Raw genomic sequence first — 14282 nt, forward strand, 5'->3', positions numbered from 1 at the left:
ATAGCTGCTGGCCATGCAAACTGGGACTTCAGGCAAGTCATGGAAACTCTGAGCCTCCATTTGCTCAACTGTAAAGTGGGCTAATAACAGGCACATCATAAGGCTGATGTGAGGAATTAAAATAATTATGTAGAGTACATGGTGAGCTGCAACAGGCATTCCAGAGCTGAGCTCTCCTTCGTGTCTTATTCGGGTCTCTATGTAACAGGGAAGAACAAATCGGACTCCATATTGGATCTGTTTCTTTTACTTTAACCTTTGTGTTCTACTGCTTTTGCTACAAGAATGTTGCCTATTGCCTGAAATATACAGGATAGCTCATTCTCAAGGCTCTGACCTTTAAAGGTATAACACTTCCATTCATAGAGAGACAAAAAGTTGCAGAACAGAGAATAACATTTGTCTTGTTGGAGGTTTTACAGAAACATCAGTTACCTGACCTATGTGGATGGCTGCAAGAACAAAGGATTCTGACGCCAAGAATTTTGCGACGACCAACCACTCCCCTCCCCTTTTAGCATAAAAGAAGTCTGAATTCTATCTCTGGTAAGATGGTTCTTTGGGACAGTAGTCCATCATCTTGGTCTGCTGGCTTTCCAAATAAAGTCAGCATTCCTTGCCCTAACGACTCATCTCTCAATTTATTGGCCTGTCGTGCAGCGAGCTGTATGAGCTTAGACTCGGTAACGTCTACCCCCAGTGCCTGCATCCCCACCTGCTGACGCCCCACCAGGGTTCGACAAATGTCCATTGCATGAACTGATGTTTCTCCAGAGAAGAAACATCTCCAGAAGGCAATCAACAGTTAAAAGTTCTAGGAAAGCTAAATCTGCCTTTAACTTAGGCAACATCCACAGTGCAGGCAGAGAGGGTTACCAGGCCGATTCAGAGGCAGGGACCCCCGCTGTGTGGAGGCGTCCAATCCCAGGAGCCTTGGCGGCTGGTAGAGCGAACTCTCTAGAATTCATGCTCTCGAATGAAGTCTCCCCACAGAATGTGGGAAGTAGAGAATGGCAGAGCCACACCAAGGGGCAGATACTTCCCTGAACACCCACCTCGCTCAGCAGCCCCGGAACCAGCCCTACACACAGCATCTCAGCACGCACGGTTCAAGCTCAGCGCCACATCCCCTATCACCGTGTGCGTGCACATCTGGGGCACTCACACATGACAGCAAACGTGAAAGCCGCTCACGCCAAGGGTTTATGGAAAACCGTATGCTCTCCCTAGACCTCCCGATCCTGTACGCTACCGTGTGGTGACCCTTCACTCGCGGATGGGCACCAGACAAGCACCAATTCACTCATTCATTCGACAAGCATTGTCGGAGCCCCTAATCCGTAACAGGCACTGTCACAGGGTGGGGAGGTGGGAGTGGTGGCTGAGGGGAGGACGACAGCTAGGGTAGGACACAGCATCCACCAAAATTTGCCCTGCCTCAGGGAGTATTCACTTCTATCCAGGAGACAGACATTCCGTAATAGCCAAACAAATAAATGCGTAAGTGCAAACTGCGATCTTTGTTGTGAAGGAAAAATTAAGGGCCTCTAAGGGGCCACTGTCAGAAAAGGCTTCTCTGAGGAAGCGACATGGAACTCAGGCTTCAGGCTGAAGAGTAGGGTCAAGCTCTTCAGAACAGTAGGAACAGCGTTTAGGAGGCAGGAACGTGACTGAGAGAGTCCAAGAGTTGCCATAAGGGTGAGTGGAAAAAACAGTGATGGAGTGGGCCAGAGGTCCATGTTACAGATTTTGTCTATCTTATCCTAAGTGCAGGGAATCATCAGGAAAGGATCTTCAGCGAAGACTGGTAAGGTCAGATTTGGGGCTTTAAAAAGATCATCCCCAGAGAAGGAAGCAGAAAGGACTCAAGAGAGGAGCAGTTAAAAAGCTATTTCAGGGGTCAGGCGGGAAGGGGGTACAGTGGTGATCTGCACAAAAGTGGGGTGGCAGCACAGAGGGACTAGCCAATGTTGATTCTGTTTCAGCTGCCACCTCCAGGAAAAGGTCAAAGAGCAAGAGGAAAACAACCCTGTGAGCTCGAGGAAAATTATGAGAACACATTTAAAGCAATCCTAAAGTCTTAGAGTCTGAAGACATGTAATTAGAGTGCAAAGATAGATCTTCAGCCCAGATCCTTCACAGAGCCCCGGGCTACTACTTCAAGAAAAAAGAATAGAAGGAAACACACCAGTATGTTAACAGCAGTTGTCTCGGATTACGGCTGCTTTTTCCTCCCATCGTTGTGGGTTTCTGTTTTCCAAGTTTTCTATGACCATGTATGTGTTTCTCCTGGAATTAGGGGGAAAATCCATAGATTAATTGAAAAAATAATAACGTCTTCTTCTCAATTCCTGGGTGTATCTCCAGAAAAGAATTAAGGGTGTCTGCTGGGATTTCATCTTCCCAGCGGGAGGGTTATCCTTCCTACGGAATAAAGAGGGAGAGGCATTCAGAAGTGACGACGAAATTCTCACTGCCAGAAAGTCCCAGATCCTTAGGACAAACCCACACACACAAGTGATTGCTTCCTTCAACTGCCCCGGTGAAACGTACAGCTCCCTTCCACAGCTGACCGGGTACCATCACCTGCTGGCCGCACCCACCCAGAGGGGCTCCCCTCGAAGCTGACAACTCCCTGAACTACTGCCAACTGGACCAGAGATGGAAGTGGGACTCAAGGCATGCCAAATGGATTTTCTCTCTCAGGAATTTGGAACTGAGGCAATGAGACTCAGTGAAGAAAGATGATGGTACTTGGACAAAAATATGGTCCTCTAGCAACAGGGCAAAGTTGATACAAGTGTTCCTGTAGCCTCAGGGCACAGCGGATACAAGTCAAAGCCATGAAGAAGTAAAAACTGAGACATTCCTGGAGGAAACCCCTAAGAGGGGCAGGAACAGAAACAGAGGCACATCAGAGACTGCATGGCTCCTAGGAAGGTAGAAGAAGGAAGCCACTCCCATCTGCTGCCCACCTCATTCCCCAGATGGCCTGTCTCCTCTTAGCTGTCTGAAAGATGGACTGTTGTGTTCCTTCAATAGATCCTGTTTACTTGAATGTGTCTGAGGGGTTTCTCTTCCATATAAAACCAAAGAGCTCCAACTAACAGACTCTCCTCCTATTCAGCCAGCAGCCCAATTTCTCATTGTTTATGAGCAGATTATCCATCCTGCCCAGGCCTAAGTCACTGTGATCTGGGGAAGGCCATGGGCTAGGGTTTCTCCCCTCCAACCAGGCCCCACCACCCAACCAGGTCAGGCCAGGCTCCTACTCCAAGCCGGGTCGGCATCTCCACTCTCCAAAACTCAACAGACCAAGAGAGGGCTGCAGCTCCCCTCAAAGGCCATCCTGCATATCTACCAAGAGGAAGTCAGTGCCCTGTGGTCTCAAGGACTTCCTCAAGGCAGAGGCTTTGCCCCTTGGGGAGAAGCCCCTCCCCTCCATAGGAGGGCCAAGGGCCCAGCAGCCACCGCCTTAAGCCAGAGGAGGGAGGGAGCTTGACAGCTCCAAGGTAAAGCCTCTTTTTATTAAGACAACACAGCAAACTTTTTTTAACCGCAACTGACATCACTCTAATAAATCCCTGTCATGTCTTGTGGGATAGAAAAAGCCAAAACACTGTCACATTTGATATTGCTGGCTACTCTCGCCTAGAGAACAAACCATGTGTTTTTAATCAACAACACTTTGTTTTGCATTTCTCAGACCCCGATACTCTTTAAATAGCTGCTTTTACCAGAGGGCTATTTTAAACCCAGGGCCAGCTTCTTTGCAGAGGACATTAAGAAACAGAACACCAGGTTACCAGTTCCCCAGGCTTATCCAAGCACTTTCTCTGCTGGGATGATTATGTATTAGGAGGTTCTCTCTGTCTGTTTCAGAGGGGGCTTTCCTTGTCCCTCTTTGGGAATTGAATTACATGTCTTCCCAGAAAGTTGGAGGGGTTTTTTTTTTTTTTTGGTTTCTCTAACAGGCAACGCAACTGGGTTATGGGAAAACGGCAAATTCCCAGCCAAAGGAAACAGAGAAAGTCACATCTGGGACGAGGATTCCAGAGGAGTGAAAGAGGAGGTGGCAGAGGTGGGGGACTGTTTGAGGTGAGAGGAGCAAAGAAATAAGATTTCTGGAATGGCACATGTCAATTTCTAACGCAAAGAGGCCCCGGGCTTCTTGGAGGCTGATGGGCTCGGAGGAACCAACTGAAGCCTGCAAGGGATTCATCCTTCCGATCTTGGGGAACGGGTAGCACCTCGAGGCAAGAATAAGCTGTGTGCAGGAACCTTGCACTAAAAGGGGCTGCTTCCCTGACTGCCCAGTCGACACACCAGGATCTCAGCAGTGATTGGCAGCTTGGGCTCATTGTGTCCTGACGTAGGTCTGCAACAACACCTGGCTTTGGAAAGACGATAGAAGGGGGCTGCGAGAGACACTAACCTTCAACTAGAGAAACACTCTACACTGTTTGTGGAACAGTTAACTGAAGCCCAGTGGAACAATTTAACCAAAAATACAGACATGGCTTCTGTGTGGTTCTGGTGTCAACCACTATCCCTCAGCTGTCTGGTAAAATTCTTTTCTTTGAGCGACTAGTGAAATCTTCCAACACGGGTCAGCTCAGGGCTTTCTTCTTCCCTGGAGGTCCTAATTGTTCATACTCTGCTGGTCAGATGATGCATGCCACCCAGGGGGGCCCCATGCCGATGCACCCAGACCCAGGCCCTTGCACATCACACTCACCCCTCCCTGGGTCTGAGCCGACGGTCTAACTACAAAGAACTCACTCTCAGTTGTTCTAAGTTCACTCTTTCGTGGAGAGTCTTCATAATACATGAAATATATTATTTCATAAAATCACGGAATGTGTAAACATGATATTAACCCATGGAAAACCTACTCTGTCGATATCCTCTGCAAAACCGCCTGCCTCCACACTCCCCAAACACCTGCAACTGTGTTAGGGAAGGCAGTAGTTTATAAACACACCTGTCATTGGGAGGGGTGTGGTCTTCCAGGCTGAATGCCGTCTGGAAGACCCTCTCCCATAACTCAAAAGCCTTCATTCCACGGCAATTCTGTCTCCTTCTCAGAGATGAGCCAGAATGAGCAGCTATTGACTTGCAGCCTCGCTGGGATTTGCTGTTATCGTGGTCACCTCTGGGGATTTCACTTGGCCCCGTAGGAGTCTTGGGGCTGACTGCTTACAAGTCCAGGTTAGGGATTACTTTCCAGTTAAGTATCCCAAAGAGGTATTTAAGTCATGGCCTGGAACCTTAACGTTCTATGGCAAACGTTTTCATTCATTTGCATGTCTCCACAGAATAAACCAAGAAACCTGAAAAGATAGTCAAATATTGGAAAACATCTTCTGTTGCTACTTATGTGGGGATTCAAGACCAGATTCAGAAGGAAGGGTGTGTGTGTGTGTGTGTGTGGTGGGGAGAACTGAAGATTCCACGGTTGGTACCTGACAGGAACACCCTCAAGCAAGCCTCCGCAGTTGCCTCACAGATTTCTTCCTATGTTCACCTCCACCTGCTTCCCACATCTGCCATCCCTGGCCATGGCCAGGTACACAGCTGTCAGGATTAGGAAGGGATAGATCCTTGCTACCCAAAGTGTGATCCATGCACGGCATTGGCAGGCTTATTAGCAATGCCCAAGCTCCCCTGCCCCGCATGGATGGACTCCGAATCTACGTTTTAATAAGATCCCCCAGGAGGTCTGTATGAGCATTAAATGTGAGAAGCACTGGTATTTCCTAAGCCTGGCTACACATTAGAACCACCTGGATTTTGATACTAAGGTTTAACTGTAGACCAATTAAATCAGAATTTCTAGAGGTGGGGTCCAGGCTTTGGAATTGTAACCATCCCATGTAAGTTCAGTGTACAGACTACTGGTCCACAGACGCCAGAGCTGCCATTTGAGCCCCGCCTCAGCTCCAAGCACCATGCAGCCGGCCTGTCCATGGTAGTGATACCACACGTCTGAGGACCAGAGACGAGCGGGGAAGAACAGCCGTGAAGTTCCAGGAAGCTCAGGCCCAAGGAATGCATCGTTCCTCTCCCAAACAAGCCAAGCAGGCCGCGGTGGGAGAGCGGATTGGAGAGCGCGGCCACCGCGCAGCAGAGACCCACAGGTCACACTGGCCGTGACCTCCCTGGGAAGGCAGGTGCAGCAGCCCCCAGATCAGGAGCGCCCCCCCCACCCGGAGGGAACCCCCAGCAGCTCCTGTCTCGGTGCACTCAGAGAAGCCAGGCCAGCCTGGTGAAGGATTTCAGCCCGATTTAATGGGACCTTTGCGAACAAAACGTGCTTATTAGTAAATAATAATTACAGGAGAGCCGGTGCCCCAGGGGGAGCAGGTAACATGGGATCCCACTTTCTAATGCCCTCCATGAACAAACCCTGTTTGAAATTAAAACACCCCTGCTGTCAACACGAGTGTTTAAAGGAGTTTCTGTAATAGAAGCGGTAACTCTAATGCCAACTGTTCACGGAAGCCTTGCTCATGTACAGGGAGCTCTCACAGATACTAATGCTTTTAAGCCTCAAAACAAGCCTGGGAGGCAAATATTTTTCCTTATCCCATTTTATAGATGAGGAAACAAGCCTCAGATATTAGACAGGGCAGGCCCAAGGTCACTCAGCTAGTCACTGCATCAGGGAGCTGGGCCTTGGGATGCAAGGTGGGTACCCAGTGCCCTGCCCCACGGCTGCCTTCCAAAGTGAACTAATGTCATCTGGTAAAAACTCTAATCCCACCAGAAAACTTGCCCTCCTTCACTTCTGGAATTCCCTTTGCTGCTGGCCACCAGAGCCTCTGGGGCCCGACCTATGTGCTGCGTGTCAGCTGACCTCTAGGGAGACATGTTTGTGGTACCCAGGTGGCCCCTCTCTGAGACTTAAGGCAGCTATGAGCAGGAGTTTGCCAGCCAACAGGAGAGCAGGGGCAGGTAAAACTCGAAGAGTTTACACATAGGCGCACGTGCACACACGCACGCACACACACACACACACACAGTTTTTCAACAGTAGTACACATTCAGAGTCATGTTTCTAGTCGCCCCCAAATTCTGGGTGGAAGTCGTGAGCCAAAGAAATCGTGAACACTTCAAATATGGCGACCAAGTCATAAACGTCATCACCAACTTGCAGAAGATTAAGGAATCTGGGAACAAATCAGCCTGGTGTAGACAGTGACTTACGGAGACGTGTCAGAGAGAGTCAGAGAAGCCAACGAACGACTTCAAATCCTGTAAAGTTTCTTAATCGAGTGACACTATTATTTGAAATTGGCAGAACACCAATGGATTTAGTCCAAAGACATAATATATGCCTTTTTTTTTTCGGGTTTTCTTTTTTAAGGGCATTAGGGTTTTAGTTCTTTTTCCTTTCTTCTTGAGAGGTGTTTTTTTTTTTTTTTTGGCAATATATCGCTTTCTTTTCTCAAATCCGTTTCCATCTGACATACAGAAAATGGAGACATTCCAGGGAGCCCTACACCTCCCTTCTCCTTGCACCCCTAGAAGAGCAGGCTCCTTGGTTAAGCTGGCCGGCTCTGCGAGCCACAAGCAAGAGCACACAATTTCCTGCAAATGGTTCAGCTATTTCCTTGCAGGGAGAGAGGGTGTGAGAGCCCTCACCACAAAATCACCCCCGAGATTACGGGGGACCTTCCCCTTCAAAGGTCTCCTCCATCGCCCCCCTCTCAGGGGCTCCACTCACAAGGCTGCACAGCCCCAGGCGTCCCTCTGTATTTCCTCACAGCCTCCCCGGGCCTCAGCCCCACTCCCAGGGCGGCCCTCCCTTCCCGGGGAGGCCCCAGAGAGGCCGTCCAAGGCCCTGGGAGACTCTCGTTCCTGCAGCTCCCCTCCCACGGGCCCGGAGAAACCCCGGAGATCAAAGGCTCAGCAGCAGACCAGGTGTCCAGCCTCATTCACAGGCCACGATTAATCAAACTCCTGACTCACAAGGAGATCAAACCCGGCCCCCTGCCAGCTGTTGGTTAAAGCTGGCCTTCAAGTTGCCCTCATTAAATTTCCTCTCCCTCTCTCCCTGCTGACTCTGCCCCGTGACCATCTCTCTCTCTCTCTCTCTCTCTCTCTCTCTCTCTCTCTCTCTCTCTCTCTCGGATCTTCCTCTCAGCGCCTGTTTCCTCTCCCTCCTCCCTCCTTCCACTGACCTAACAGTTTCGGATCTCCTCCGTCCCCGCCCCCCTGCCTCCCCAGCTCCCCGACACCCCAACTGCTCTGTTCTCTTGGTCCGATTCCTTCAAAAATCCACAGTCCCCAGACTCCCTCGCCTGGACACTCTCTCCTGGACCCTCCTGCTCGGCCCCTAAAAGTTCCAAGAGGAAGTCATCAGGGGCGTCTGCTGGGGGGTCGGAGAGCGGGTTTCCCCTGCTCTCAAGGCCAAGGATGAGTTCATCCATGCGGAACTGAATTTTCACCTGCCCCTCTTTGCAGCAGACACAGGCCTGTCCAGTACCACAAGCACAGACACACACACACACACAGATACACGTACACACACATACAGACGGACACACACAGAGACACATACAGATACACATACATGCACACATACATACACATACAGACACACACATACAGACACACAGAGAGACATACACAGACAGACACACACAGAGACACATACAGATACACATGCACACACAGACACACACACATACACATACATACTCACACACACGTACACACATACAGACACACACAGACATGTATACACACTTACAGACACAGAGAAACCGACACACACACACACACACACATACACACACATGCATACACATACGCACTCACACACACAGACACATACATACACAGAGACATACACACAGAGAGACACATATACACACATACATACATATACATATACATACTCACGTACACACATACAGACACACACAGACATGTGTATACACTTACAGACACAGAGAAACCGACACAGACACCTACACACACAGACATACACCGACATACATACTCACACATACACACATACGCATATACATACTCATACACAGACACGCACAAACACATGCGCATACACACATGCACGCATACGTACACACATACATACCTACACACGTACGCATCCCCACACATCCCAGCTGGCCAGTCCCCACCTTAGCACGGTTCTCGACCGTCTCACCCCTGAACAGGAAGCAGCGAGTACCCACTAGAAGTTGGAACACAGGCAGCAGGCCTTCGTTTTCCTCCCAGCTCTGCCCAGAATGGGGAAATTTTGAATCCTGACTTCTCCCCGGCTGATGTGTTGAGAATATTCACTCCAGTTGTCTGAGGTTTGTTTTTATACACTTTTTCCTACAACAAACACTGACAAAAAAAAAAGCGAATCCAGGCTGCAGAGCACTGTCCTCTCTTTTCTCCATCTCGCTACATACATCTATGTATTTTTTAACTTGTTTTCCATTTCAGTGGTTCTTCAAGCGCACAGGCGTGAGAAAACACAGATGGATCGGAGCAGGGCCTGTCGGAGCCGTGCGCGGGAGGCTTCGCACCGCGCTGGAGATTTTTAGAAGTCTTGGAAGACCTCAGGATGCAGAGGGGTTTTTTTTTGGTTTGGGTGGTTTTTTTTCCCTTTCCTCCTTATAGACTTGGAATGTTCTCCTCGCTTCCTCTCCCGATTCTGTTCCTCTAGCCCTGCATCACCTGCTGCGGCTGGGAACGCAGGGGTCCTTGGCCTCGGTGAATGGGTCGCTGTGGCTGCCCCGGGCGTGACCCCTCTACCTGCCCATGTTTCCCCAGCTGTGGTGAGGCGAGCCCAGGGGAGGAGAGGCCATCCGTCACCCGGGCGGCAGCGGAGGCCTGAATGAGGGCGAGAGGGGTCAGGGCTTGCCCACTTGGGCAGCTCGGAGCGGGGCAGAGGCATTACAAATTGTTGAGATATCAGGGCCGGCCTTGATTGATGGTGCAGAACGAGGGGCAAGATGCTGGCACTGGGGCCCAGCCTGTGCTGCAGTCCTCCCAGCTTCCTCCCAGCCCACCCCACAGTGGCCCCTCTTCCCCAACTTGCTTCCTCCTGCCTGCTCACAGCCCATCAGTCAAGCCGTGCCCCGAAGCTGACCTTTGGCAGGGAACAGCCAGCCTCAGAGAACCATTTCTCGCTGAAAAACCTCACTGAGGAATTTTATTAATGCTGGCAGGCCAGCAGTCACCGTGTGCCACCACCGCTTCCTGTTACCGCCACCTGCCTCCGCGCCCCTGAGTTTCATTAGCTTTGAGCCAGACAGAAAGGGCCGAGTGTGGCCAGGTCGCCTGAGCCGCTCCTATTTCTCTCTCTTGGCCCCAAACCCACTTCTGCTGCAGGTGGAGCCGCTGGTCTGAGTCACCTGTGGACGTGTGGGATGCCTGTCTCATCCGAGCCTCATCGGTTTCCACAGCCCCACCTTCACCTCCACGCAGTCTGGCCTGAGTGATGGGCGTTTCAGGAAAGGCACTGAGGCCTCCTCTGGGAGAAGAGCGAGCATCAACTGAAAAGTCCAGCTGGATGGAGAGGAGAAGACGTGCTCTGGGCTCGGGCCGGGGACGGACACACCGTCAGGCAGTTGCTAGCTGCCTGGGGGACCTGACCATCTCCTCAGGGCCCCTCTCTGGAGACCACACAGGTTGCCAATGGTGCCACTGCAGCAGCACAATAGAATGGAGAGTGGGGACATGTTGGGGCAAACGGTGATGGAAGATGTTTAATAGAATTACTATTAGGCCTCGAGTTAATGAATCATAACTGCAAGAAATCATGATAATCCAGCAGGCATTAGTGACAGATTAGCTTCAAAGCTGCCATAAAAGTACCACAATGCTTACCTAACGGCATGATTAATTCTCCCAGTACATAATGGCTTTATGGAGGAACCAGGCAACAACAGAGGCTTGACAGAAAGCCACACCAGGATCCCCGGGGCGCCGGGGGCACCTGCACCCTGCCTGGGCCCCGTGGCTTCCACTCTACCAGGAAGCAGCTGCCCCCCGGGATTGTCGGTAGACAGGCAGCTGCTCAGGCTAGCCCCGAGCCGCCTCGGGACGGAGACAAGGAGTCCCCTGGACTCCCGCCAGGGCTTTGCCCCTCCCCCGGTTGCTGTCCGGGGAGACCGGGAAGTCACATCACCCCAGCTCCCGAGATAGGCAACCCCTGTGACCAGCGCTGGTGCCTGGAGAACCCCATCCTGGTCCCCTGCTCAAAGGGTCAGAGATCTGGAAAGAGTACTCAACTGGGGAATTCACCATGACTGTCCTCACCGCTGTGTGACCTGGACAGTCACTTCACCTCTCTGGGCTCAGGCAGTCAGTCTCCGAGCCTGCACCCTTAACCACTAGACTGCCTTCCTATAATGGCACCTAAGAATTATGAATCGCTAACTTGTCTTTCAGGCATGATGCAAATCTCATATGTATTCTTTCATTTGCTGCTGCCAACAACCCTATGAGGTAGGTACCAATACGTTCACTTCACAGTTAGGGAAACTGAGGCTTGGAGAGGTAAGGTAACTCCACAGTTAACCTAGCAGTAAATGTGGAGCCAGGCAACACTCCCCAGTTCCTTGCTTCTCTATCAGCTCTCTTTAGCCCTAATACCACCAATTCAACCTCAAGGGAAAAGCAGCTTGTGAGACACTGAACACCATCTTTTACAATGTTCAGCTCTGCTCCACTGCCCACCCGCTGCCCACCCCACCGCCCGGGGCAGTGGAGAATCTGAACCGAAAGACAGCCAATCTGGACTCCTCGTCTCCTGTTTACCCCGACTCTAGGATCCTGTTCTGATAGTGATACCTTGGGCACAAAACCACTCCGGGTTTCTGTTTCAGCTTCTCTTTTGGACCAAGGGAATAGTAATGTAACAGAAGAACAAGCCTGACTCCATATTGGATCTATTCCTTTAGCTCTAACCCTTGTGCTCCCTTGCCTGTGCTGAGTCATGCTGACTCTGCACGTTTTATAAAAGAATGTTGCCTATAGACTGAAATATACAGGGTAGCCCATTCCCAAGGCCCTGACCTTTAAAGGTACAGTATAACACTTTTCCATTCATATAGAGATTAAAAGTTGTGGGCCAGACAATAACCTTTGTCTTGTTGGAGGTTTACAGGAACACTGTGACCAGACCTATGTGGACAGCTGCAAGAACAAACGATTCCTACACCAAAAAGTTTGTAACAACCAGCCACACCCCTTTCCCTTTTATTTTTTTTTATTGGAGTATAATTGCTTTACAATGCTGTGTTAGTTTCTGCTGTACTACCCAAAGCAATCTACAGATTCAATGCAATCCCCATCAAACTACCAATGGCATTCTTCACAGAATTAGAACAAAAAATTTTACAATTTGTATGGAAACACAAGACCCCGAATAGCCAAGGCAATCTTGAGAAAGAAAAATGGAGCTGGAGGAATCAGGCTCCCCATCTTCAAACTATACTACAAAGCTATAGCAATCAAGAGGGTATGGTACTGGCACAAAAACAGAAATATAGATCAATGGTACAGGATAGAAACCCCAGAGATAAACCCATGCACCTATGGTCACCTAGTTTATGACAAAGGAGGCAAGAACATACAATGGAGAAAAGACAGCCTCTTCAATAAGTGCTGCTGGGAAAACTGGACAGCTACATGTAAAAGAATGAAATTAGAACACTCCCTGACACCATACACAAAAATAAACTCAAAATGGATTGAAGACCTAAATGTAAGACCGGACACCATAAGACTCTTAGAGGAAAACACAGGAAAAACACTCTTTGACATCAACCACAGCAAGATCTTTTTTGACCCACCTCCTAGAGTAATGAAAATAAAACAAAAATAAACAAATGGGACCCCTTCCCTTTTAGTATAAAAGAAACCTGAATTCTAACTCAGGTGAGATGGTTCTTTGGGAGACCAGTCCCCATCTTCCCAGTCTGCTGGCTTTCCAAATAAAGTCACTATTTCTTGCCCAACAACTTGTCTACCGATTTATTGGCCTGTCATGTGGTGAGCAGTACAAGCTTGGACTCAGAAACTGTAGTAGTAATAGTAATAATAGGTTGCCCACCTCACAGCAAGAATGTCTTGACCCCGTAGGGCTCAGCTCTACCTTTTCACAACTCCCACTAGGGCCAGGGCCACTCTCCTTAGCACAGACTCCACTCTAGAGCCTCGCTCCGTGGTCTGCCCATCTTCCCATAAATACGGAGGCAGTTAGCAGGAGGCCCAGGTCCAAAGGGAATTCGCAGAGCCATGTTCATCTCCATAATGTTGAAGAAACCCCCGCAGGAGGCCTGAGTCACTGCCGTGGCAGGCCAGCTGTTTCCTGCCTGATTAACTAGGGCTCCATGAGAGGCACCCAACCCTGCCTCCCAGCCCACACCACTCCGGGATTCCCACCAAGTGGGGACCGACCCCCCTCAGGCTGCCACAGACACACTTGCAAAAAAGTAGACTGGCTCCTCTCCTGCCAAAGCATCAACAGGCTACAATCTTCCCCGAGGTCAATGCACCTCTTAAACTCCAAAATCAAACGGCAACCATCACTCCATCAGCAAATACAGTGGACCCTTCAACAACAGGGCTTTGTACTGTGTGGGTCCACCTACACATGTATTTTTTTCAGTAGTAAATACCACAGTGCCACATGACCTGCGCTTGGTTGAATCTGCAGATACGGAACTGCGAAAATGAAGGAACCACGGACATGGCGGGCTGACTATAAGATATACGTGGATTTTCGACTGTGCGGAGGGTCAGTGACCTAAACTAGGAGTTGTCCAAGGGTCAACTATATTTGTTTTTACGGGCACTATGGGAAAAGCCAAGAAGACTCATTTCATCCCTTTGCAGCCCTGAATCCCAAAATGGACATGAGGCTTGAAGATGTGTATCGCCAGCATTGGGTGGTTTTTCTGACAGTGACTTCATGATGGCCCGTGCGTCTCGTAGCTGACAGCCTAAAGGGTGTCAAGTGGACCCCATCACTTTAGTTATAAAGTCACCAAATCTCAGGGCTGGAAGAGACGGCAATGATTGTTTCTCCCGGCCCCCCTCCCCAAATCTAGCCCCATCTGCTATTGACTCCTCTTGAGTCAAATATATAGTTCTTATTTCAACACGCTGAGCCCAATGAAAGCCCAATAAATATTTATTGATGGTGGTGCCTGTGATGAATTAGCAGCCAAAGCTATAAAATGAAAGTTTCACACAAGCAGAGACCCTGGTGAGAAAAGAAACTGCTATGTAAAGTTTGACATTTTTCA

The 14282-nt window shown here is 49.8% G+C and overlaps 1 long non-coding RNA gene across 2 annotated transcripts in view; it reads right to left on the reverse strand.

Moving 5' to 3' along the window:
* LOC113628856 (uncharacterized) overlaps positions 1-14282 on the reverse strand; it is an 80885-nt gene that overhangs the window by 5826 nt on the left and 60777 nt on the right. The window contains exon 3 of one of the 2 annotated variants that reach the window (XR_003436277.1): positions 2157-2289. The exons of the other annotated variant lie outside the window; for it this stretch is intronic. This is a non-coding gene — a long non-coding RNA (uncharacterized LOC113628856). Of the gene's footprint in view, positions 1-2156; positions 2290-14282 lie in introns of those variants that run through there. 2 annotated transcript variants of the gene reach the window in all.

The sequence above is a fragment of the Aethalodelphis obliquidens genome, unplaced genomic scaffold (assembly GCF_003676395.1).
Source record: "Aethalodelphis obliquidens isolate GAN/ISIS:26980383/991018 unplaced genomic scaffold, ASM367639v1 scaffold25, whole genome shotgun sequence".
NCBI lineage: Eukaryota > Metazoa > Chordata > Mammalia > Artiodactyla > Delphinidae > Aethalodelphis > Aethalodelphis obliquidens.